The following is a 27,693-nucleotide window of genomic DNA, read 5'->3' on the forward strand; positions in this document are numbered from 1 at the left end:
TAATCACTGTTGTAAAAGTCACAAGGTCCCACAAGCAGCATTGTGAAAATGATCATATCTTTATTTAAGTAAAATTGATCATTATTTTGCCTCAATACAGGAATATTCCCCACCTCTTCTTTGAGATATTAAGCCTTTATGTCCAACTGAGAACAGACAGGGAATTGGTTTCACATTATGTCTGAAAGACTGCGCCTTGAACAGTGTGGCACTCCCTTAACGGTGGTTCAGTGGTTAGCACTGCTGCCTCACAGCACCAGGGACCCAGGTTCGGTTCCAGCCTTGAGCGACTATCTGCACATTAGAACATAGAACAGTACTGCACAGAACAGGCCCTTCAGCCCACGATGTTGTGCCGACCATTGATTCTCATGTAAGGTAAACATAATGTACGAACCCTCAAATTTCTGTGACCATATGCATGTCCAGCAGTCTCTTAAATATTCCCAATGACCTCGCTTCCACAACTGCTGCTGGCAACACATTCCATGCTCTCACAACTCTCTGCATAAAGAACCCTCCTCTGACATCCCCTCTATACTTTCCGCCAAACAGCTTAAAACTATGACCCCTCGTGTTAACAATTTCTGCCCTGGGAAAAACGTCTCTGGCTATCAACTCTATCTATGCCTCCCATTATCTTGTACACCTCAATTAGGTCTCCTCTCTTCTTTCTTTTTCCAATGAAAAAAGTCCGAGCTCAGTCAACCTCTCTTCATAAGATAAGCCCTCCATTCCAGGCAGCATCCTGGTAAACCTCCTCTGAACCCTCTCCAAAGCATTCACATCTTTCCTATAATAGGGCGACCAGAACTGGACACAGTATTCCAAGTGCGGTCTAACCAAAGTTTTACAGAGCTGCAACAACATTTCATGGCTCTTAAACTCAATCCCCCTGTTAATGAAAGCCAAAACACCATATGCTTTCTTAACAACCCTGTCTACTTGGTTGGCAATTTTAAGGGATCTATGTACCTGCACACCAAGATCCCGCTGTTCCTCCACACTGCCAAGAATCCTGTCTTTAATCCTGTACTCAACTTTCAAATTCGACCTTCCAAAATGCATCACTTCGCATTTATCCAGGTTGAACTCCATCTGCCACCTCTCAGCCCATCTCTGCATCCTGTCAATGTCATGCTGCAGCCTACAACAGCCCTCTATACTGTCAACGGCACCTCCATCCTTTGTGTCGTCTGCAAACTTGCTGACTCATCCTTCAATCCCCTCATCCAAGTCATTAATAAAAACTACAAAGAGTAGAGGCCCAAGGACAGAGCCCTGTGAAACACCACTCACCATGACTTCCAGGCAGAATACTTTCCTTCCACTACCACTCGCTGTCTTCTGTCGACCAGCCAATTCTGTATCCAGACAGCTAAATTTCCCTGTATCCCACTCCTCCTGACTTTCTGAATGAGCCTACCATGAGGAACATTCTCCCCGTGTCTGCGTGGCTTTCTTCCGGGTACTCTGGTTTCCTCCCACAGTCCAAAGATGTGCAGGTCAGGTGAATTGGTCATGGTAAATTTCCCATAGTGTTAGATGCATTAGTCAGAGGGAAATGGGTCTGGGTAGGTTACTCTTTGGAGGGTCGGTGTGGGTGTGTTGGGCCAAAGGGCCTGTTTCCACACTGTAGGGAATCTAATCTCGTACTGAATCTTTGTACCCAAGTCTCTGATTTGAACTATACATACAATGATAGACAGGGGAGTGAGTTGTGAAGAGGACATAAGGAGTGTACAAGATTATATTAATAGGTTATGTGAGTTTGCGAATATATGACAAATGAAATATAATGTGGAAAAATGTCAAATTATCCATTTAGGCAAGAAGATTGGAAAAAGAAGCAATTTATCTAAATGGTGAGATATTGAAAAGCTCTGAGATGCAGATGGACCTGGTTGTCCTCTTGCATGAATCCCAAAAAATTAGTGTACAGGTACACCAAGTAATCAGGAAAGCTAATAAAATGTTATCGTTTATTGTAGGGGAATTGCCCCCCATACAGAAATAGGAAAGGTGTGCTTCAATTAAACACAGCACTGGTGAAATTACAACTGTGTTGGTCACCTATTTAAAGGAAGATGTAAATGTGTTAAAGGCAATTCAGAGAAGTGGGTGGCACAGTGGCACAGTGGTTACCTCTGCTGCCTCACAGCGCCAGAGACCCGAGTTCAGAGTTCAATTCCCGCCTCAGGCAACTGTCTGTGTGGAGTTTGCACATTCTCCCCGTGTCTGCATAGGTTTAATCCAGGTGCTCCGGTTTCCTCCCACAGTCCAAAAATGTGCAGGCTAGTTGAATTGTCCATAATATTAGGTGAAGGGGTAAATGTAGAGGAATGGGTCTGAGTGGGTTGCTCTTTGGAGGGTCAGTGTGGTGTTGTTGGGCCGAAGGGCCTGTTTCCACACTGTAAGTAATCTAATCATACCTGACTAATGTATGGAATGGAGAAAGTGAGGACTGCAGATGCTGGAGATCAGAGTCGAAGAGTGTGGTGCTGGAAAAGCACAGCAGGTCAGGTAGCATCTGAGGAGAGTCGATGTTTTGGGCACAAATTCTTCATCAGGAAAATGTATGGAATAGACAGGTTGTCTAATGTGGAGAGGTTGGCCAGGCTAGGCTGGTAACTGCTAGGGTCTAGAAAAGTAAGAGGCAGCTTGATTGAAACATTTAAAATCCTGAAGGGTTTTGACAAGGTCGATATGGAGGGGATGTTTCACCTATTGAAGAAACTAGGATTACGGGCCACTGTTTAAAAATAGGGATTACCCTTGAACAGAGATTAGGCACTTTGATTCTCTAAGGACTGTTCTGAAGAAGGGTCACTGGATTTGAAATGTTAACTCTGCTTTCTCAAAACAGACACTTCCAGACTTGCTGTGTTTCTCCAGCAATTTTTGTTTGTGTTTCAGATCTTCATCGTCCGCAGTTCTCTGATTTATTCTGAATTTCTTTCATGATGCCTCCACCAGCGTTGGCATTCCTTTGGATAAATGACCCAATTGGAACCTTTGTGAACTGCGGAGATTGGAAATTTGAAGCGAGTCAGAGTCACATATCATTGGCATTTTGAACCACTTTCCCATTTGCCTGAAAAATTGCTTAAGTGACTTTTTGTGATTTAATTCAAAAGACAGCTTTCAGCCATCTTCCCAACACTTCTGCTGGTGATTAGCAGAGACATTTCACAGGTAGCAGCTTTTTATCAGCGCATTACCAGTGTTCACTCTGTTTGGCTGATTAGGGCACAAGTATAATTCAAACATCGTCATCATGCAAATAATTTGGATTATAAATTGAGTGTGTGGGAGGTATTGATATTCCTTTATATTCAAGTAGAATCAGAGCAGCCATAATGAATTCAGTGGAATAGTAGACAATAATCTAACAGATTTACTGCCCCATTCATGTGCAGCAATGGAACTGCATGCAATCTAAATGATTTACTTGTTTGCGAACACAGCACTGTTCTGTCTCTCTGACCATCATTCATTAGAACAGTTGATGCAGTACAATGAAACTGGTGTGGTAAAATATACGTGCTCTGCACAGTGATCCCAATGGATTTGATACACGCAGGAGGCTCTCTCTAACTCTTCAAGGACTAATGTCGGTTTTATTCCCCATTTAAGAATGGCTCCAAAGCCATTTCTATCTTTTCATTTTGCTGCAAAGGTACTTGTTTATTTGAGCACTGCCAGTAAAAGGCAAATTGCTGTTAAAAAAAAGGGCTGCTATTGTCTCAATCTCAGTTTACTGCAGCCAACAATGATTTAATTGCTGAATTTGTTGCATTTAGTAAGGGTGAAACCACCATTCCCTTTGCAGACATCATTTCTAGAGCTTAGGCTCTGACTAAAATAATTCCAATAAGATTGGCCTCCTTTCAAAGTGTAAAGTTGATTGCCAAAATTCCACTGTTAAGTGAGGAGAGACTTAAGTGTTCTGCTAGTGAGAGGTTGTGTTGGTGAAGTAATGTGGAAATCTTGAACAATACTGTTTGAAGTAACCGATTTAAGGGATGGTTCATTGCCATTATGTTGAAGTGCTGGCATCTCAGTGTGTTCAAATCCTGGACTTTCACATTCTGCTTTCTCCTCTCCACCAAGGGTTGTCAGTTCAGTTGAGTTATTTAGAGGAAGGAAGAGGGGAGGGGTTGGACTGCTTCCTGCACTTCCTGCAGAATGGCAATAGGGGTTAATGGCATCTGACCTTGCCTGCACAGATGTCTGTCATCTTAACTGTCCCTGAATTGTCCTTACTTTCTATGAGAAAAGAGTAAATGAGAGGGAGAAGACAGAAGGAAGGCAATAATTCCAGGTTCACAGAATCTTCTTTTACATTTCTTTGTGAGTATAAACCCTTCCTTGTGTTTTCTAGTTACACCAGTCTCTCAGATAACTCACCACCAATGCTGAGAAAGGTAAGCCCACTATCAAATGACATGGTTCCAGACCTCCATGAATCCCCAAATAGGATCCTTGGATTTTGTTTTAGAAGTTGTTTTGCTATAAAATAGTCTCCCAGAAAAGAAATCAAGATTATTTGTATTAAATTTCTGCCCCAATCACTGGGGAGGTAGCCAGGCTCCAAGGAGCCTGATAGGGAATTTCATTATCATGGGAAAGTGAGTGCACATCCCACTATTGTGGATAGTTTGTAATCAATCTGTTCTCAGATGTTATTACACACTACTGGAATTTGAACTCTGGCATCCTGGTTCAGAGATAGGGACACTACCACTGCACCATAAGGGTCCTATGCCACAATTGTGGAATGAATAACTTCCAACTTGGTGGTGATGTCATGCCATCTTAACATTGTGTCAACCTCTACAAAGATACTTGGTCAAGAGCTGACCCACTGTCAAGCAAGCAATTAAAAAGTCAAGTGGTACATTAGCATGCGTTGGCAAAAAGGATTTGAGTTGCCTTACTGAAGTCATACAGTTCCTTGGTGCACAGTTTTAATCTTCCTACCTGAGACAGGATATATTTGCCATAGCAGGAATGCAGCAAAAATTCACTTGGCTGATACCAGGAACTGCTTTATGAGGAGTGTTTGACATGATTGGATCTGTATTCAGTAAAGTCACCATAGTCCCATCAGACCATAGAGCTGCTCTCTCATTAGAAAGAGGTGACTGCTGGTGATTTATCCTGAGAGTCACTACATCACAGGTGAGGGAAAAGGCTGAGAAGGAATGTCCTTCACAGTAAACTCACTGGTATGGGAACTGAATGTATGCTGTTGGCATCACACTGCATTGCAAACTGGCTGTCCAGACAACTGAGCTATTCAGTAGGGTATCGAAGAGTAAAAAGAGATCTGATTGAAACATACAAAATACCAACAGGGTTATACAGACTGGATGCAGGGAGGATGATTGTTGAAGAGTCAAGAACCAGGGTCAAAGTTTCAGGACATGGGATAGGCCATTTAGGACTGAGATGAGGAAAGATTTCTTCACTCAGAGTGAACCTGTGGAGATTTCTACAATACAAGGCTGTGGAAGCTGGATCACTGAGTATCATTCAATTGAGAGATTTTTTAAAGATACTATAAGCATCAAAGGATGTGGAGAGAGAGAGCGGAAATATGAGTTTGAGAGAGACAGGATTAGCCATGATTATATTGACTGGCAGAGCAAGCTCAAAGGGCACATTGGTGAATTTCTGCTCCAAGCTCGATGTGACAGAGGGAACCTACATTAGACAACAGCAGATCTCAGGGTTTGATCTCAAGTAAAAAGAGAGAAAGACTTGCATCCATACAACTTCCTTTGCAATCTCAAGACATTCCAAAGTATTTTGGAACATAGAGAAAGGAGAAAGGCCATTCAGCCCCTGAAGTCTGTTTTACTATTCAAAAAGGTCATGGCTAACTCCATATACCTGTCTTAAGCCCAAGTCCCTTAAAAGCTTTGTTCAAAACAAAAATCTACCTCAGACTTACAATTAATTACTGATCCAGCATCAATTGCCATTTGTGGAAGAGAGTTCAAAACATCTACTGCCTTTTGTGTAGATGTGTTTCGTAATGATCTGGTCCAAATTCTTAGACCATAATTAACAATAGGATAATGGTTTGAGAATTTGAGGCAGTGATGCTGGTTGAGGGGTAAATATTGACCTGCACATAGGGAGAACTCCCTGGCTATTCTTAGAAATAGTGCCATGGCATCTTGTATACCCACTAAAAGGGAAGATGGAGCCTTATTTTAACATCCAAAGGATGGCAGTAGTTAGGATGAAAGCTTTCCCTGTGCAACTACACCATGAAGAATAAAAAAAATACTGTGTTTTTGATGAGCTCCGTTACTCATTATCGATCTTTTGGTCAAGGTTCAGGCGATTGCAAAATCCATGGAACTGTACCTCAGCATAAGTCAAATATTTTAGAGTCAGGACAATCACTGGGTTATTTTTGACCTGTGAAAGGTGCAGGTGGGATATAGTGAGTACTACAATAAAGCAATTGCAATTGAATATTGATGGATGACACTAAGGTTCAGAAGTGGGAATGTTTTGGCTTTATTTCTAATGACCCTGCCCTCTGACTCTGTGATGCAACCTCTGCATTCTACTGACTTTTTATTGCCTCTCGCACCTCAGTGATCCTGAGAAGAAACTGGGGTAAAAACCAGGGCCTTGGCTTGACATCGTCTCCACATTACACACCTTCGACAACACAGCTCTCCCTCAGTATTGCACAGGAACATTAGCCCGGATGTTATGGGCTATGGGGTCAGTGGGTATCATTGCTGCCTCACAGCACCAGGGTCCCAAGATCGATTCCAGCCTTGCGTGACTGTCAGTGTGGAGTTTGTACATTCTCATGTCTGCACGGGTTTCCTCCGGGTGCTCCGGTTTCCTCTCACAGTCCAAAGATGTGAGGGTTAGGGAGGATTGGCCATGCAAATATTGCCCAAATATTGTAGGAGCAAATTACTGCAGATTCTGGTGTCTGTACTGAAAATGACAAATGCTGGAGATCACAGCAGATCAGGCAGCGTCCATGGAGATAGAGAGCAAACTAACGTTGTGAATCTAGATGACTCTTCTAGACTTGAAACATTAGCTTGCTCTGAGTTCATGGAAGCTGTCTGACCCACTGTGATCTCCAGCATTAATTGTTTTTACTAAAATTGCCATATTGTCCAGGGGTGTGCAGGCTAGGTGGGTTAGCCATGAGAAATGCAGGGTTACAGGGAGAGGATAGGGTAGGGGTTTGGGTCTGCTTGGGCTGCTTTTCGGAGGGGCGGTTGGAATCGATGGGCCGAATGGCCTGTTTCCACAATACAAGGATTCTGTGATTCTTTTGAGTGGGACTATGAGCCCACAGCTATATGACTCAGAGGTGAGAGTGCTAATCCAGTGAGCCACAATTGATAGAAACAATTGCGTAAAGGAATGAGTCGTAAGGGAGACGATAGAAAAATTGCCATGCAAATGCCTGTAAGCCAAAGAAAATCCTTTCTCTAGGTAGATGAAAGGGCCGGAGGTGGAGGAAGGTAGGAGCAATGAGAAAATAAAATCAATGCTTTTTTTCTGTGGTTGGTTACTGAGGGACAGATAAAGCAGACAATGATTGATGAGTGCAGAGGAGTGGCGAAGCTCTGTACAGAAAGCACTGCGTCTGTGAGGAAGAGGACTGGGATTTGAGGAGCAGTGTGTACGGCATGCATTACTGAGAAGTGAGTTTATCTGCTACTTATATAACTTGCAACTGAAAGAAAGACTTACCCATTCAGAGACCTGTCCAGCAGTTAAGAAAAAGATAATGAGTGCAGACAGTGACTTACGCTGGGCTCCCCCTTTCCTGCAAAATGACCTGTTCAAAGCTCAGTACTCGACAAATCCCAGGTCAGCAGGAGGAACAAGTGATATCATATCCACACCTCCTCTATCGAGAAGGAGGAAAAGCACAGCAGGAATGCAGCACAGATGCAGTCCCTGAAATCTGCTTTCTAAAGACAGGAGCTGCCTGAAAACAGGTCACTTTTGCAACAGTGGGCTGGTCTAGTTTGCAACAGGCGCCCATTGTGGACTGCAATCACTCTGGTGGTCCGCCAAGGCAATTTCTTTTCCTCAGGCTTCCCTTTGTCCTTCTCCCGCAGACACATGTGGGTCAGTCAGAGGTGTCGGTGTGAGGGAAATGCACAACTGCTGGAGAATGCAGTGAGGCCTGGGTCACCACTGGCATCTGCGGCAATGCCCAGGCAGGGCAAGTGGTCTGTTGAGACCTCCACTTTGTTTGAAGGTCACACTTTTGCCAGGCCCAAGGAAGTATTCTACAGAAGTGTGACCCTTATGTTTAACCTAGCTTCTGGTTTCATTAGCATTTTTCTGAGACTCTTTGTTATTTTCAGTGTCCTTATTAGTTTCAGACATTGTATATGTGAACAGAGGGACCATCAAGTTCAGGTTCACAGTTCTCTGAAAGTGGAGTCCCAGGTAGACAGGGCAGTGAAGAAGGCTTTTGGCACAGTGGCCTTCATCCGTCAGGGCGTGGTGTATAGAAGTTGGGAAATTGTGTTGCAGTTGTACAGCACATTGGTGAGGCCGCATTTGGAGTATTGTATTCAATTTTGGTCACCTTGCTATAGGAAGGATGTTATCAACCTGGAAAGAGTGCTGAAGAAATTTTCAAGGATGTTGCCAGGACTCAAGGGACAGAGTAATAGGGAGAGGTTGGACAAGCTAGGACTTTTTGCTTTAGAGTGTAAGAGACTGAGGGGGAGTCTCATGGAAGTGTATGAGATCATTCGAGGCATGGATAGGGTGAATGCACTCAGTCTTTTTCCCAGCATTGCGGAATCAAGGACTGGGGGCATCAGTTTAAGGTTAGAGGGGAAAGAATAAATGGGAACCTGATGGTGGTATGCCTATGGAATGAGCTGCCAGCGGAAGTGGTTGAGGCAGGTACATTAGCAACACCTAAAAGGCATTGGGACAAATACCATGGATAGGAAAGGATTAGGAGGATATGGGCCAAGTGCAGGGAAATGGGATTAGCCTGGATGGACATTTTGGTCAGGATGGCTCAGTTTGTGCTGAAGGGCCTGTCTCCATCCTGTAGGACTCTATGACTCTATATTGGGTGCCCAAAATCCAGGTCAGTCCAAAATCCAGGAAAATCCAAAACCCGGCACGGCTTCAGTCCCAAGGTTCCAGGATTGGGAGGTACTGTATCTGGACCAGTTGCCATGGATTGTGAACAGTAAAGGCTGAAAAGTTTCGACAAATCAGGCCTCGTCTTGTGGAAGGAGAATCAGTCTCAATGTTTTAGAACAATGTGTCTGGAAGCATGATGCTGACCTGAAGCGTTAACTCTTTCTCCCTCCACAGATGCAGCCTTGACGTGCTACGGTTTTCCAGTTTCAGATTTCCAGTACCTGTAGTGTTTGGCTTTGATTCCACTGTTTTAAAAGAGAACTGGGCATTTTCGGATATAACACAGCATGTGGAGAACACTTAGCACTAAGGAAAATAAAGAGATGGCAAATGAATTGAACAAGTCTTGTGCACCAATTTTCACTATAGAGGTACAAATAACATCCCAGAAATATCTGTAAAGCAGGAAGTGGAAGACATAGAGAAATTCAAGAAAATCACAATCACCAGAGAAACGGTACTGGGAGCTCCGGACTGACCGGTGCTCCCAGTACCATTTTGGAGTCTTAAAGTAAGTGGCTAGTGGAGTGATGGATGAAATATAAAAGCAAAATACTGTTGGATGCTGGAAATCTGAGACAAAGAGAATTGCTGGTGAAACTCAGCAGGTCTGGCAGCATCTGTGGAGAGAGAAACAGAGTTAACAGAACTGAAGAAGTTATACTGGACTCATAACGTTAATGTTGTTTCTCTCTCCACAGATGCTGCCAGACCTGCTTAGTTTCTCTCCCAATCTCTGAGATAGTTGATGAATCGATTTAACTTTTCCAAGATTGCCTTAGTTCAGAGGAATGTAGGAACAGGAGTAGGCAATTCAGCCACTCCAGTCTGTTCCACCATTTCATGAGAGCCTGGCTGATTTGTGGTCTCACTCCATATAACTGCCTTTGGCCTACATCCCTTAATACCTTGGCTTAACACCAATTTATCTGTCTCAGAATTAAAATCAACTACTAATCCAACAACCTCTGCAGTTTGCAAAAGAGAGCCCCAAACATCTACCATCCTGTGTGTGTAGAAGTGCTTCCTAACATCTCAGGTTCCCTGAATGGTCTGGCCCTAATTCTCAGACTACGCTGTCTAGTCTGGTCTCCTTCCGATCGGAAAGATGTTGTGAAACTTGAAAGGGTTCAGAAAAGATTTACAAGGATGTTGCCAGGGTTGGACGATTTGAGCTATAGGGAGAGGCTGAACAAGCTGGGACTGTTTTCCCTGGAGGGTTGGAGGCTGAGGGGTGACCTTATAGAGGTTTACAAAATTATGAGGGGCATGGATAGGATAAATAGACAAAGTCTTTTCCCTGGGATCGGGGAGTCCAGAACTGGAGGCATAGGTTTAGGGTGAGAGGGGAAAGATATAAAAGAGACCAAAAGGGCAACTTTTTCGTGCAGAGGGTTTTAGGTGTATGGAATGAGCTGCCAGAGGATGTGGTGGAGGCTGGTACAATTGCAACATTTAAGAGGCATTTGGATGGGTATATGAATAGGAAGGGTTTGGAGGGATATGGGCCAGGCGCTGGTAGGTGGTAGATTGGGTAGGGATATCTGGTCGGCGTGGACAGGTTGAACCGAAGGATATGTTTCCATGCTGGACATCTCTATGACTCTATGACTCTAATCCCTGACCAGCAGAAGTAGTTAGTCTTCATCTAACCTGTTCTTGTTGAGATCTTGAAGACTTCAATCAGATCATCCCTTAAATTTTAGAAATAAAATGGGCTAACTTGTCTAATCTCTCCTCATAACTTAAACTCCTGAAGTCTAGGTATCATTCTTACAAACATTAGGTTAAAAAATAGCAAATGTAACTCCTTTATTCTAAAAAGGAGGCAAACAGAAAACAGAAAATTTCAGGCTGATTAGCTTAATATCTGCCACAAGGAAAATGTTAGCAGCATTTCTTAGAACAGTAGTAGCAGGGCACTTGGACATGTTCAAGGTACTCAGGCAGAGTCAACATGGTTTTGTGAAAGGGAGATCAGTTTGATCAATTTATTGGTGTTGTTTGAGGAGGTGATGCAGATGTACTGTACCTAGATTTCCAGAAGGTATTTGATGAGGTGATTGCAGTGCTCTGAAATACAGATGGAACTGGGTGTCTTCATGCATAAATCGCAAAGGTTAGTATATACATGTGGCAAGTAATTAGGAAAGCAAATAGAATGTTATCATTTATCACAAGGGCAATTAAATACAAAAGTTGGGAGGTTAGGATTCAGGTATACAGGACACCAGTGAGCTTGAAGTCCTGTGCACGGTGTTGGCCGTCTTATCTAAGGAAGGAGGTAAATAATTTGGAGGCAGTTCATAAAAGATTTACCAGACCTCTATTTACCTGGAATGGGACATTGACCTCTGAGGAACATTGCCTGGCACAATAGGACTGGGCTCATGAACACTGGAATTTGGAAGAGTATGGGGTAACTTGATTGACTCCCAAGGAGTCTTGACAAAAAGGATATTGAGAGGATGTTTCCTCTTGTTGGAGAGTCTAAAACCAGGGGTCATTGTTTTAAAAATCAGCGAAAATCATTTAAAACAGAGAATAGGTGGATTTCTCCCTTACAGGGTTGTGAATCTTTGCAACCCTCTTTGTCAAAAGGCAGTGGAAGCAGAGTCTTTGAATCTTTTAAAGGCGGAGGTCAATAGATTCTTGGTAATCATGGAGGTGAAAAGTTATTCAGAATCAGATCAGCCACAATTTTATTGAATGGTAGAGCAGAGTTGAGGGGCAGAGCGGTCTACTCCTGTTCTCTATGTATATGTCCATCTGTTTGTACATGGAGAAGCAAGATCTTGTATCATGATAACACATGGGCCATAAGTGGAGATATCCTGAAGGCTGTGATACCACTGAAACATGGTGGGTGGAATTTTCATTTTCATTGTGCATTAAGTAAGTTTTAATGAAAGACAAAATGCTTCACATGGACAAGAATTATGTCTCTAGAAACTAGACTGAACTTTTATAAAAAGAACACTGTCCGACAGCTTCAGGCAAACTTCCCTGAGTTTGAAAGCTGACTCTGTAAACCTACAGGAAAAGACTGAACTCAGCTACTACTACTTGGAAAAGGGAGCAATTGTGATCCAGAAATTGGACCGATGCCAGAGAGAGACTCTTTAAAATAGCTTGGAGTGTAGAAAAGTCTGCAAGTATAATGGTGCTCTTGTTTGGTTTAATGAGTCCAAGTAACTAAACGCACTGCATGGTATATATTGTATGTGAGTCCTTATACACACTCTGACAAAGACATTTGTGTGGTTCAATGCAAGTGTCCAGTGGTGGGACTGTAGGGGTTCCCTACAAAAAGATGCTGTGAATGCAATTCATGGGGCAGGATGTGGTTGGTGAGGTCTGCCGGCCATCAGTGTGCTGTCATTGACTCCATTCTGAATCCACTTAAGGAGTCATTCGGATTCTAACCTCATTACTTGGTTCAGACATGGACAAAACAGTTGAACTCCAGAGGTGAGGTCAGAGTGACATCAAGGCAGTATTGGGCTGAATGTGGCATCAAAACTGGAGTCAATGGGAATCCGGGGGAAATCTCTCCGCTGGTTGGAGTCATACCTGAAACAAAGGAAGATGGTCACTGGGGGTTAATGATACCTCTGCAGGAACTCCTCAGGGAGTGCCCTAGGCCGAATCAACTTCAGTTGCTTCATCAATGACCTTCCCGGCATCGTCAGACCAGACGTCGAGATGAAGGTTCGCACAATGCTCAGCACCATTTGTGCCTTCTCAGATACTGAAGCAATCTTTGGTTATATGTTACGAGACCTGAACAACATCCCGGTTTGGGCTGAGAATCGGCAAGTAACATTTCCATCACACAAAAATGCCATTTGTACCAGGCAAAGATCTAATAAGAAAGAATCTAACTATGCTTCCTTGACATTCAATGGCATTGCTATCACTGAATCCACACCATCAACATCTGGGGGATATCATTGATCAGAAACTGAACTACTTCAGCCATATAAATACTGTGGTTACAAAAGCAGTCAGAGGCTATGAATCCTGCAGCACCTCCTGATTCTCCAAAGTCTGTCCACCATTTACAATGCACAAGTCAGAGCTCTGGTAGAATATTCTCCAGTTGGCTGGATGAGGCAGCTTGAATATCATGCAATCATAGAGATGTACAGCACGGAAACAGACTCTTCAGTCCAACTCATCCATGCCAACCAGATATCCTAACCTAACCTAGTCCCATTTGCCAGCACTTGGCCCATATCCCTCCAAACCCTTCCTATTCATATACCCATCCTGATGCCTTTTAAATATTGTAATTGTACCAGCCTCCACCACTTCCTCTGGTAGCTCATTCCATACACGCACCTCACTCTGCGTGAAAAGTTGCCCCTTAGGTCCCTTTTAAATGTTTTCTCTTTCACACTAAACCTATGCCTTCCAGCTCTGGACTCCCACACCCCAGGGAAAAGGCCTTGTCAATTTACCCTATCCATGCACCTCAAGATTTTATAAACTTCTATAAGGTCACCCCTCAGCCTCCGACGCCCCAGCCTATTCAACCTCTCCCTGTAGCTCAAATCCTCCAACCCTGGCAACATCCTTGTAAATCTCTCCCGAGCCCTTTCAAGTTTCACAACATCCTTCCGATTGGAGGGAGACAGAGAATTGCACACAATATTCCAAACGTGGCCTAACCAAAGTCCTGTGCAGCTGCAACATGACCTCCCAACTGCAATACTCAATGCTCTGTCCAATAAAGGAAAGCATACCAAATGCCTTCTTCACTATCACTCAAGAAACTTGACAATATCCAGGACAGATTCGCCCACTTGATTGGCAGCCCATTCACCACCTTTGGCATTCCCTCCTTTCATTGGCAGCAGTATGTACAATCTGCAGGAACTCATTCGGCTTCTCTGGCATCTTCCAAGCTTATGACTTATACTACCTAGAAGGACAAGGACAGTAGATACATGGGAACACCACTACCTGCAATTCCCGTCTGAGCCACTTACCATCCTGTTATCGAAGCAAGTTGTTGGTCAAATTCCTCGATCTGCCTCCCTAATAATATAGTCATAGGTAACCCTGCAGGTTCAAGAAGGCAGCTTACCGTCACCCTCTCCTGAGAAAGTAAGGATGGACAATAAACACTGACCCCATCAACGATACACATCTCCCTTAAATTAATAAACAAAATACAACAACAACTTCTGAAATGCACACGTGAACTCCATGTTTGCTCTCAGTTTTGTTGAAGTAATAGGTGGTGAAAGTCAACGGTTTTGTTCTCTTTACCATTGCAACATCTGAACCAATGTATTCCTGTCTGTGCACTAGTACCTCAGCACATTTCCTTGTAAATATTGCAAGTTATTTAATGTCTTCTATAAATTAAAATTTTGGAACATTCCTGACTAATGCAGTCATTGATAAACAAACAGTAAAAGGTTCCTTAGATTTTAATTCAACTGAAGTAGCTTTTGACATTGAAGTCAATCAGTAACAAACTAGAAAAGCATATTTAGCTCTGACATTGCTCTGCTGACTGCCTAAGGAACACTCGTTTCCCAGAAGCTATTCATTACATTGGGTCACCACAACTTTTGTGCTGCTGTCGATTTCCTATATATGTAAATTCTGACCCTGCTGCCTGGGCAGCTGTTGCAATGAACCGGGAGTTTTCAGCAGTTGCACCCTCAGTTACATGCAGGTTTGTCCAAGAGACATATATTTCCAGTAGTCAACTCGTGGAGTGCATTCTCTTTTCCACAGTGAATTCATGACATAAATCCCTAACCAATGGGTTGGTTCAAACTTACTCTGAGCCACAGTCAAAGGCTTACCTACAGGCTTGATCTAAAGCATTCCACTTGCAAAACAATCAATATTAAAGAGACAAAAATGTTTGCATTCTGTATTACATTCATGACACGCAGGCTTTTTTGTCTCGATTTTGGGTGAATTTTTCATGAATACATGTTAAGGTTTCCATGCGTCCCTTCAATCCCTGTAATTCCAATTAAAAAGTTTTGAGGTGAAGTGATTTCTGTTTTAAAAATTCTTAGGCCACCACTCTCATTCTCACACTTCAAAACCAAAAAGCCCTTCATTGGCTGTAAAGTGTTTGGAGTGGTCCAGTGGTCATGAGAATGCCACGCAAATGCAAACCTTTCTTTGTAACCCTGTCTTATTGTGGCATGGCAGTGTGCCAGTGATCAGTATTCTCATCTCAGAGTTGAAGGCTGCACCTTCAAATCCCCTTCCCGGAACTTGACGTCAAAATCCAAGTTGACATTCCATCAGAGTGCTGATGTATTGATACCTTTTGGCTGAGTTGAGGCCTAGATTTTGTGCTGAATGGCAAAGTCAGGGTGCGCACTGCTAATCTCAGAGGAAGCCACCCCCCCCCCCCCCCCCCTTTGTCTATAGTGATCTTGGTTGTGTTGATTTTCGTTTTCCCAAAGTCAGTTTCAATCTCCAAGTAAGTTGAAGGGATCGCCACATGTCCAGAGTCAGAAGTCACATGACACCTTTCAGAACATGACTTCAAATAAATCTGTTGGACTATAACTTGGTGTCATGTGACTTATGACTTTGTCCACTCCAGTCCAACACTGGTACATCCAGATGTGTCCAGAAACAGTGATGCCATCTAATAGGGCAAATAACCAATCACATTGATGCATTCTCACAAACATCACAGCAGGAAGTTAAATTCACTGAATTTCACATGTTTAAAATTATATTTTGTAGAGAATGAAAAATAAATGATGGAAGCATATTCATGGGATGAAAGTAGAAGCTGAATTATTCTACAAATTAAAAAATGTGGAAGTCTTTTATCATACCAGATAAATTTGACATTTTGCAAATATAAAATTAACTTTGCAGGTACTGTGAGGCTGTTCAGCATTATTTATTCATTTGGTACTGTTTAAATAAAAAGTTACACCTCATGTAACAATGTATAACCTTTCAAGCGTTTCTTTTCCAAAGAGAATAAAAGTGTAAAATAAAAGTAGATTCCTGTCAATTCAGTGATTTTATATTGTCAACTGTGGAGATTTCCACATCTTTGGAAAGCACAGAATCAATGACAGCAACTTCTCAATGCCCAGATTAACTGCACAGATGCAGACCCTATAAGAGATTGTCAGTTTCTTAGAGGAGAAACAAAGGCAGATTCTCTCATTACCACAGTGAAGTCTGAGATGTTAAACTCAGGTCCTGTCTAAGGTGCATGTGAAAGATCTCCCACCCTATTTCCGAGAAAGACAGAGGAGTTCTTTCGGATGTTCTTGGCAGAATTAAGTCCTCAACCTGCACCACTAAACAGATTATCTGGTCATTATCATGATGCTGTTTGTGGAAGCTTGCTGTGCACATATTGGCTACTGTGTTTTTTTAATATTGTAAAATGCAGTTCAAAAGTACTTCCATGTAAGTGCTTTAGAATTTCAAGAGGTCATGAGCACAATTTCAAGAGCACTATACAGGCAGTCCCTGGGTTACACATGAGTTCATAAGCCAATGTGTACACAAGGCAGAACAATATAAAAGAGCTATTTGTAAGTATGAGCAAACTATTGCATGTTGGATCTTCAACATTAATATTAATACATCCCTGTATGGGATCTCATTCTTAAGCAGCAGGTGGTGAAGGAACAAACAAGAGGGAAAATCATTCTTAGAGTGAGAGGGGAAAGATATAAAAGAGACCTAAGGGGCAACTTTTTCACGCAGAGGGTGGTACGTGTATGGAATGAGCTGCCAGAGGATGTGGTGGAGGCTGGTACAATTGCAACATTTAAGAGGCATTTGGATGGGTATATGAATAGGAAGAGTTTGGAGGGATATGGGCCAGGTGCTGGCAGGTGGGACTAGATTGGGTTGGGATATCTGGTCGGCATGGACAAGTTGGACTGAAGGGTCTGTTTCCATGCGGTACATCTCTATGACTGTATGACTCTATGACCTCATCCTTACCAATCTGCCAGCTACTGATGCATCTATCCATGACAGTATTGGTAAGAACGACCATCACACAATCCTTATGGCAATGAAGTCCCGCCTTCACATTGAGGATTGTATGGCACAATCACCTTGCTAAATGGAACAGACTTCAAACAGATCTAGAACTCAAAACTGGGCAGCCATGAAGCGCTGTGGGCCATCAACAGCAACAGAATTGTACTCCATCACGATCTGTAACCTCTTGGCCTGACATATATCCTCACTCAACCATTAACATCTAGCCAGGGGATCAACCTTGGATCAATGGAGTGTGCAGGATGGCATGCCAGGAGCAACACTAGGCATCCCCACAAATGAGGTATCAACCCGGTGAAGCTACCGTACAGGATTTGCGTGCCAAATAGCATTATCAACAAGTGAGAGACAGAGCTGAGTGATCCCACAAGCAATGGATTAGATCAAAGCTCTGCAGTATAGCCACATCCATCCATGAATGGTGGTTGACAAGTAAACTACTCACTGGAGGAGGACAGTCCACAAATATCCCTATCCTCAATGATGGAGGAGCCCAGTGCAAAAGATAAGCTGAAGCATTCGCAGCGATCTTCAGCCAGATGTGCGAAGTGGATGACCCACCTTGGCCTCATCCAGTGGTCCCCAGCATCACAGATGCCAGTCTTCAGTCAATTTAATGCACTCCATGTAGTATCAAGAAACAGTTGGAGGCTCTGGGTACTGCAATGTCTATGGGCTCTGACAAAATTCTGGCCGCAGTACTGAAGACCTGGTCTCCAAGACTTGCCATTACCCTGGCCAATCTGTTCCAGTATAGTTCGAACACTAGCAACAACCCAACAACATGGTAAGTTGCCCGGGTATGTCCTCTACACAGAAAACAGGACAAGTCCAAACCAGCCAATTACAACCCCATCAGACTATTCTCAATCATTAGTAAAGTGATGGGAGGCGTCACCAACAGTGTTATCAAGTTGCACCTGCTCAACAATAACCTGTTCAGTGACTCCCAGCTTGGGTTCCAGCAGGGCCACTCATCTCCTGATCTCATTACAGCCTTGGTTCAAACATGGACAAAACAGCTGGTTTCCAACAGTGAGGTGAGAGGGTCTGCCTTTGAAATCAAGGCCACATTTGACCAAATGTGGCATCAAGAAGCCAGCCAATAATGCCTATATACGTCGAGTGAATAAAAAAAACTGCCAATTAGTTCAAAGCGAATTGACGTATTTGAGGAAATCAGGAACTCTGTTTCTGACAGCACTCTGACTTTGCCTACAGCACATGGATTACAGTGGTTCAAGTAGGCAGCTGATTAAAACCATCTCGGGGGAATAAGGGATGGGCAACAAATGCTGGCCCAGCATTGCCGACCAGCCCTTGAAACAAATTTGAAAATTATATTTGGATCTGACCCGTGCTACCAATATCCTTATTTTGTTTTTGCCTTGTGCAGTTTGCAATGTTGACTCGTGGTTTAGGCTTTCCGCTGCGATCAATCATCTATCTCCTTCCAGATTTGACAGTGATGAAAATGTGTTGCTGGAAAAGCGCAGCAGGTCAGGCAGCATCCAAGGAGCAGGAGAATCGACGTTTCGGGCATGAGCCCTTCTTCAGATTTGACACTGATACCGTTCTATTGGGTAAATGGTTGTGTAGTAGGTAAATGAAACAAACAGAATTAATATATTAGTTACTTTATGATTGGCTTCTTGTGTCATATCGCTGTGGACAAAATCTCATTCACTGGAAAAGAATGTTTCAAAACTTCATGTTCCTGCGATGCTGTTAGTGAGTCACAAACTATCATGAAAGTGACCATTTCAATGTGCTACAGATCATTCATGCCTTTTAATTGCAGCAGCTATATACAGTATAACCTCTTGGTCAAAGTTAAGAGGAAGGCCAGTTCATATGACTCCTGGCACCAAGGGCTTGTGTTGCCTGGGCAATAGCTAAGTCAAATTGCTATGTGCACTGAGGCTCAGTTGTCAAGCTGAGTTCCCAATTTGGTGGATATGCCGAGTTTATTTTGAGTTGGTGTTGAGTGAGACCAATGTGCGTATCAGTAGCACCAGCCATCGGATTGCCAACTCTTGACTGTGCCCTGATGCCATTGTTTCCTGACATCGCGCCCAACTCCCCAACCACTCTATCACCGCCCCCCTCCCCCAGCCCACTGTCTCCACTATGAATGACCTCACTCAAGAAGGAAACAACACTTCATCTTCCTACGTCGATTGGAGATCATTCCCATGTGATCGGAAGATTATTGACAGCCAGTCAAGTAGCCCATTTTCCAGCATCAATAATTCTAAATCAATAAATGGAATTATTCAAAGCAAATTTGTTTTTTTTAATGTCCCACCTTATTTTTTTCTCTCAGAGATGAGCCCTAGAGATGAATATGTAAGTCCTGCAGACTTCTGGTCAACTCTGAAGGGTTTATAAACTCACTCCAACGTGGAACTTGATACTATATTAGTTCTTCATACGAATCTTCTGCTGAGAGCTGTAAGAAATGGCATCAACAAACAGCCTCATCATTGACCTCCTTCCTACTCAACCCTTCCCCCATCCCTCAGTTGACATCAACTTCATTACTTAAAGGATACTGATGTAATGGAAAGCACTTTCTACAGTCTTCAGCATCAAAAGAGGCTTTCGGCTATTGAGTGGATTTAAAAATGACATTATTGCATTTAAATAAATTTGTTTGAGAGGTGTGGTGTAGACGAGGGTCGACATGACTCGTTTCTCATTTCTTGGGTCCTGGCCACTCGTGCATTCTATTAATAAAGAAATCTTCACAAACGAGGAAGAGAAATATTCTCTTCACATCATTCCAGCCCCCAATGCTTTACCCCCTGCACAATTACTCAGTCGCCTGAACTCGTAAAACGAAAAAAGAATGACAAATTTCCACCCTGTAGGAGCACTATGTGTTTACTACACAGTTTCATTATGTTAAGATGAGATAAATGTATGTAAAGAGACGTCAGTTCATTAGTTTTGAACGATAAATCAAAGAGATGAAACAACACCGATGACAAGTGTTCAGTGTGTTTACAAACCAGGAGCAGCATATTATACTAGTTAATTGAATTTCTGTACCATGGTTTGCTCAGTTTTCTAATATTTGTTATGCAGATTGTCATGTGTCAATATTTATTTGTGCCACTCGCGCAGGGTTCAAAGTATTTTGAACTACCATGACAATAAGTTTGAGCTTTGAAGACCATTGAACCCAAGTAATTTCTTGCCTCCTACGTTTGCTGACAGAGAGAGCAGTGTTGTGGACTGTGACACATTCCACCCCCAACCCTCCTCTGTAAGGTATTCAAAGAAGCCACAAGTGATCTCCTCTGTGACTGTGGCAGTGACAAGATCCAGGAAACAGATGCTCTGTATTATTTTGAACTTCGGTGACTAGGTCAGAATGCTGGACCTTCGAAGGAAACAGGAATCAGACTTGACAATCCCCCACTTGTCCTCATCAAATACACTGAAGCATTTGATCATTCCTTCTTTGATTTGATTTGTTGTCAGAATGTGAGTGTTTCTGGGAAGACTAGGGTTTATTGCCCATCTTGAATTGCTATGGTCTTGAACTGCGACAGACTGTGTCTTGAAGATGCTTCTGCAATGTTGTGATTTCGCTGCTATTGACATGTTCAATGTTCCACTTCTGGGAGAAAGCGAGGACTGCAGATGCTAGAGATCAGAATTGAGAGTATGGTGCTGGAAAAGCACAGCTGGTAAGGCAGCATGTGTATGGAGGTGGAGGGGGGGGGTGAAGGTGATAGGTCGGAGAGGAGGGTGGAGTGGATAGGTGGGAAGAAAGATGGACAGGTCAAGAGGGTGGTGCCGAGTTGGAAGGTCAGATCTGGGATAAGGTGGAGGGAGGATAAATGAGGAAACTAGTGAAATCCACATTAATCCCATGTGGTTGTAGCATCCTAAGGCAGAAGATGAGGTATTCTCAGCACCGTTCTCAGAAGGTCATTGAATTGCTTGGTAGGTGCACCCAGTCTCACTAACCAGAGCAAAATCCATCGCTTTTAGCATGGGTGCAGTGGTTAGCCTCGACTCTTGTTGAGACCTGGTGGGTTAGCACTGTAAGTGTAAGGCCAAAGAGTTGCAGAATGCGGGCATGGTTAGTATGAGTTGGCACTAAGTTGCCCGCAGGGCTACAGTAATCGATGGAGGTCCTGTAAGCATCATAACTTGATACCTCTCTGCACTCAGCTCAGTCCACAGTCTCCCAGGGTTACCTACGCTGATCTCTATACCCATTCCCACACTACCCATTCCCACACTAGCCACAGGATGTTGGGAGGGTTTGAGATGTATGGATAGGCTGGGACTTTTTCACTGGAGTGTAGAAGATTGAGGGTGACCTTTTCGAGGTTTATGATATCATCAGGGACATTGACAAGGTCAGTAGTGAAGGTCCTTTCTCTAGGGTGGGAGAAGTCAAAACAAGAAGGCAGATCTTTAAGGTGAGAGGAGAAAGATTTGAAAGGGACCTAAGGGGCAACTGTTTCACACAGAGGGTGGTTCATATGGATTCATAGTGTCACACAGCACTGAAACAGGCCGTTCGGTCCAACCAGTTCATGGCAAACATAATCCCAAACTAAACCTGCCTTCTGCTGGCCTGTATCCCTCCAAACCTTTCCTATTCATGTATTTATCCAAATGTCTTTTAAATGTTGTGATTTTACCCATATCCACCACTTCCTCTGGAAGTTCATTCCACACGCAAACCACCCTCTGTATGGTTTTTAAAACTCTCTCCTCTCATCTTAAAAATGTGCACCCTAATCTTAAAATCTCCCATGTGGAATGAATTGCCTGGGGATGTGGTAAATGCATGTACAGTTACAGTATTTAAAAGACATTTGGTTAAGTACATGCATAGGAAAGGTTTAGGGGGATATGGGCCAAAGACAGGCAAGTTGGACTAGTTTAATTTGGGAAACTTTTTCGGCATGGATGAGTTGGACCAAAGGGTCTGTTTCCAGGCTGTATGATTCTGTGATTCCCTGGATAGAAATATGGAAATAGAGGCAGCCATTTTTAGAGGCTGTGTTCATGGAGCTTGGAATTCCTCTGTGTCTATGTACCTGACTAGGAAGTGAAAATCCTTCCCAACATTTCAAAAATATTTCATTGGATATAACGCACTTAAAGTGTCCTGAGGTTGTGAAAAATGCTATTTTTTATTTTTAACCTGTTGTCTTGGTTGGACAATGGCAGCTTCTGAGGAATATGTACTCAATGACAAACTGTACATCTTTTTTCAAAATGTAAGTGAGACTCTTGTATACTTAGTCTTAAAATATAAAAACACTGAAGAGCAGCCAGTCGATCATGTTGCTCAAAAATAAATCCCAAAGCAATCTGACACTTTCTGGTGGGTTTTCCTTTACCTTCCACCTGATCTTGTCGGAACAGCAGGATGAAAACTCTACTGCCTTCATTTATTCAGCATCATCATGTCCTTCTCTGGTAAACAGCATAGATCAGAAGCCAACATTTCTGGAGGTTTAACATATACTTTATATTCTTCCTCTGGGATTTCTTAGCTTATAATAGTCCCTAAAAATGTGGAATTGTAATTATTCCCATATAACTGGGATAATATTTATATAGGAAATACTTTTGATCTCCCTAGGATATCAAAATAGAAGGAAGCAGCTTAATGGCCTTTAAAAGATTTAGTATTCCCAAACTAGTCTTCCACAAAAGTAAAAGGGTAGCGTATATCCTTTCATATAATTTCACTAAAGGTTCTGCCAATTCCTTTAACTTAAATGCTGCAGTACTTCCCAACTAGTGAAAGCATATTGCCTGATTTCTACGACATATTTTCTATTGAACGGAACTAAGAGTGAGGGAAAATGAGTAGATGTACACAAAAGCGGAAAGACGTCATTCAGTCCTTTGAGCAGTTCAATGTGATTTGCACCTTCACTTCCCCATTTTGGTTCTGTAGCCCTGTCACTCTGTCAATCTCAGGTTTTGAATTTCCAAATGACCTTTAGCTACAAGCTGGGAGAGAGAACCAGATTTCTCGACACTGTGTGTGCTGTAGTATCTCCTGAAACCATCTCTGAATGACCAAGGTCCAATGTTGAAGTTATGTCCCTTCATTCAGAACTCACCAACTAGAGGAGTTATTTTATCTCACTATCAAATCTCATAATCCACTTGACACATCATAATTCTAACACCTGATATACTCCACACTGTAATATTATTCCATAATATCAGACTTGGCATCGACACTGGAACCTCTCCAGTCTGGATCAGTTGGAGCTAAGTCATTTCTGGATTCCAGAATTTTCTGGATTATAGCACTGTGTTAGAATGCTGAACCACAAGTGTGTGAACCAGAAACATTATGGGTATAAACATTTACCTGAAGATTGGTGATGCAACAATATAACACAATAATAAAGATTGTGCGTGGAGTCCGAGGAGATTGGGGAAGTGCTAAATGAATATTCTTTGTCAGTATTCACATTGGAAAAAGACAATGTTGTCAAGGAGGATACTGAGAAATAGGCCACTAGACTAGGTGGGATTGAGGTTCACAAAGAGAAGGTGTTAGAAATTCTGGAAAGTGTGAAAATAGATAAATCATCTGGGCTGGATGGGATTTATCCTAGGATCCTCTGGGAAGCCAGGGAGGAGATTGCCGAGCCTTTGGCTTTGATCTTTATGTTGTCGTTGTCTACAGGAGTAGTGCCAGAAGACTGGAGGAGAGCAAATGTTGTTCCCTTGCTCAAGAAGGGGAGTAGAGACAACGCTAGAAATTATAGACCAGTGAGCCTTACTTCCGTTGTGCGTAAAGTGTTGGAAAACGTTTTAAGAGATAGGATTTATAATCATCTCGATAAAATAAGTTGATCCAGGATAGTCAACATGGTTTCATGAAGGGTAGGTCATGCCTCAGAAACCTTATTGAGTTCTTCGAGAAGGTGACCAAACAGGTGGATGAGGGTAACGCCGTTGATGTGGTGTGTATGGATTTCAGTAAGGCGTTTGATCAGATGCACAAAATACAGAGGCATGGGATTGACGGTGATTTAGCGGTTTGGATCAGAAATTGGCTAACTAAAAGAAGACAGGGGGTGGTGGTTGAAGGGAAATATTCATCCTGGAGTTCAGTTACTAGTGGTGTTTCGCATGGATCTGTTTTGGGTCCATTGCTGTTTGTCATTTTTATAAACAACCTGGATGAGGGCGTCGAAGGATGGGTTAGTAAATTTGTAGACGACGCTTAGGTTGGTACAGTTGTGGATAGTGCCGAAGGGTGCTTTAGGTTACAGAGGGACATAGATAAGCTGCAGAGTTGGGCTGAGAGGTGGCAAATGGAGTTTCATGTGGAAAAAGTTTGAGGTGATTCACTTTGGAAGGAGTAACAGGAATGCAGAGTACTGGGCAAATGGTAAGAACCTTGGTAGTGTAGATGAGTAGAGGGATTTTGGTGTCCATGTGCATAGATCCCTCAAAATTGCCATCCAGGTTGAAAGGGTTGTTAAGAAGGTGTACGGGGTGTTAGCTTTTATTAGTAGAGGAATCATGTTTCAGAACCATGAGGTCATGTTGCAGCTGTACAAAACTCTGGTGTAGCGCCACTTGGAGTATTGCCTGCAGTTCTGGTCACCGCATTATAGGAAGGATGTAGAAACTTTGGAAAGGGTTCAGAGGAGATTTACTAGGATGTTGCCTGGCATGGAGGGAAGGTCTGATGAGGAAAGGTTGAGGGACTTGAGACGGTTTTCATTAGAGAGAAGGTTGAGAGGTGACTTAATTGAGACATACAAGATAATCAGTGGGTTAGATCGGGTGGACAGTGAAAGCCTTTTTCCTAGATGGCGATGGCTAGCAGGAGGGGGTATAACTTTAAATTGAGGGGTGATAGATATAGGACAGAAGACAGAGACAGTTTCTTTACTCAGAGAGTAGTAGGGGTGTGGAATGCACTGCCTGCAACAGTAGTAGACACACCAACTTTATGGGCATTTAAATGGTCAGTGATAGGCTTATGGACGAGAAAGGAATAGTGTAGGTTAGATGGGCTTCAGATTGGTTTCACAGAGTAGCGCAACATTGAGGGCTGAAGGGCCTGTACTGCGCTGTAATGTCCTATATTCTATGTTTTATATTGTTTTACTTCTCCTAATACTAGTATTGTCCATGTATTCAAGTCCCGGACTAGATCAGAGGCTAGAAATCTTGCAGCAAGTAACTACCCTGACACGCTAAAGCCTGTTCACCACCCACAGGACATAAGTCAGGAGTGTGATGGAATACTCCCCACTTGCCTGGATGAGTGCAGTTCCAACAACATTCAAGAAGCTTGACACCATCCCCAAGTCAAAGTAGTCCGCTTGATTGGCACCATGTCTACAAACATTCAGTCCCTCCACCACCGACACTCAGTAGCAGCAGTGTGTACTATCTACAAGATGCACTGCAGACATTCACCAAAGATCCTTCGAAAGCACCTTCCATCTAGAAGGACAATGGCAACACATGCATGGGAATACCAAATTCCGCTCCAAGCCACTCACTATCATGACTTGGAAATGTATTGCCATTCCTTTAGTGTTGTTGGGTCAAAATTCTGGAACTTGCTTAATAATGGTATTATGGATGTACCTACAGCACATGGGATGCACGCAGTCCAAGAAAGCAGTTCACCATCACCCTTTTAAAGGCAATTAGGGACAGGCAATAAATGCTGGAGCAGCCACTGATGCTCACGGTACATGAATGAATTTTATATAAGCTGCACCCAAACAGTCGAACAGCAAGTTCCTTGGAACAGCTCAAGAGCTTTCCAGATAATTGATGTTTCGAAGTAATAGACTTCTAGACTGGGAAGGTTGCAATGTAATTCAAGCTGGGATTTTGCAGTATTGTGTTCTCTTTATGTACTCTTTCCTGTCACAATCTGGAAGCTGCACCTTTGTTGGTTAAATTACCTGTATCACCATTTCATCCATGGGCCAATGACTCTACTTTGCAATAATTTAGGTATTGGATTAATTATTAGTAAAGTTATTTACTTCTCGTTCATGGAATATTAAATTCAGACTAAGGCTTCAGGATAAAATATCTAAAACATTTACTTTCAATTCAAATTAAAAACTGGAACACAAACAAATACAGCGAATGAGGAAGAGATATAACAGCGACGTGCATTCTTAAAGCAGTAAAATGCCTCAAGGAGCTTCAAAGAAATGTACTCAATCAGCCCAAAAACCTGACATTGAGCAAGTGAGGAGACATTATGAGAGGGAATTAAAAGTTCTGTGAAACAGGTAGTTTCTAAAGAGGGCTTTATAAAGGATCAAGAGGCCAATATTGGTGGCAGGGGTGAGGGGGTTGGGCAGAGGTAGAGGCACAGAAGTGTGGAATTACAGGATTTAGAGTCTATGTTATTGAACTTACAGATTATAATGGTCGGGCGAAAGATACATAAGAAACCAACATTGTAGGCGTTCCACTGAGATGTTCCAGACAGGCAAAAGTGAGGACTGCAGATGCTGGAAATCAGAGTCTAGATTAGAGTGGTGCTGGAAAAGCACAGCAGGTCAGGCAGCATCCGAAGAGCAGGAAAATCGACGTTTCGGGCAAAAGCCCTTCATTGGGAATGAAGCCTCATTCCTGATGAATGGTTTCTGCCCGAATCGTCGATTTTCCTGCTCCTCGGATGCTGCCTGACCTGCTGCGCTTTTCCAGCACCACTCTTATCTATAATGTTCCAGATATCCCATCAGCTGCCAGGCTGAGATTGGGGCTCATATTTTCAAAGCATTGGTTTTGGTCTCTGGATTACTAATTCAATGACAATGTCATTATGCCCCGATTTCCATTGAGTATCAGGAGTCAATATAGATCAGTGAGCACAGAGGCAATAAATAAATAGGATTTGATAGACGTTAGTCATGGGCAGCTGAGTTTTGAATCAAGTTAATGAATGGTGGAAGGCTGCGAAGGACAATATCGGAGGAGTCAAATAGCGAAAAGCATGGATAAGGTATTTAACTATAGAGGGGCAAAGGCAGGAACAAAGTGAAGTGATATTATAAAGCTGCAATTCAGGGCAGGACTTCTGATGGAGAAGCTATGGGTTGGAAGCTTAGTTTAGGATTAAATAGGATGGCAAGATCAAAGCAGTCTATTTCAGCCTGGATTAGAGTGATGCTGGAAAAGCACAGCAGGTCAGGCAGATTCCGAGGAGCAGGAAAATCGACGTTTTGGGAATGAAGGCAGGGAGCCTCCAGGGTGGAGAGATAAATGGGAGGGAGGGTGGGGCTGGGGAGAAGGTAGCAAAGAGTGCAATAAGTGGATGGAGATGGGGATGGAGGTAATAGGTCAGAGAGGAGGGTGGAGCGGATAGGTGGGAGGGGAGATTGGCAGGTAGGACAGGTCATGAGGACGGTGCTGAGCTGGAAGGTTGGAACTGGGGTTAGGTGGGGGAAGGGGAAATGAGGAAACTGGGGAAGTCCACATTGATGC

The 27,693-nt window shown here is 43.0% G+C and overlaps 1 protein-coding gene across 1 annotated transcript in view; it reads left to right on the forward strand.

Moving 5' to 3' along the window:
* The window catches only part of LOC122557414 (mastermind-like protein 2), a 445,617-nt gene that overhangs the window by 78,409 nt on the left and 339,515 nt on the right, over positions 1 to 27,693 (forward strand). The gene's annotated exons all lie outside the window — the stretch shown is intronic.

This window comes from Chiloscyllium plagiosum, chromosome 15 (genome assembly GCF_004010195.1).
Source record: "Chiloscyllium plagiosum isolate BGI_BamShark_2017 chromosome 15, ASM401019v2, whole genome shotgun sequence".
Classification (NCBI taxonomy): Eukaryota; Metazoa; Chordata; class Chondrichthyes; order Orectolobiformes; family Hemiscylliidae; genus Chiloscyllium; species Chiloscyllium plagiosum.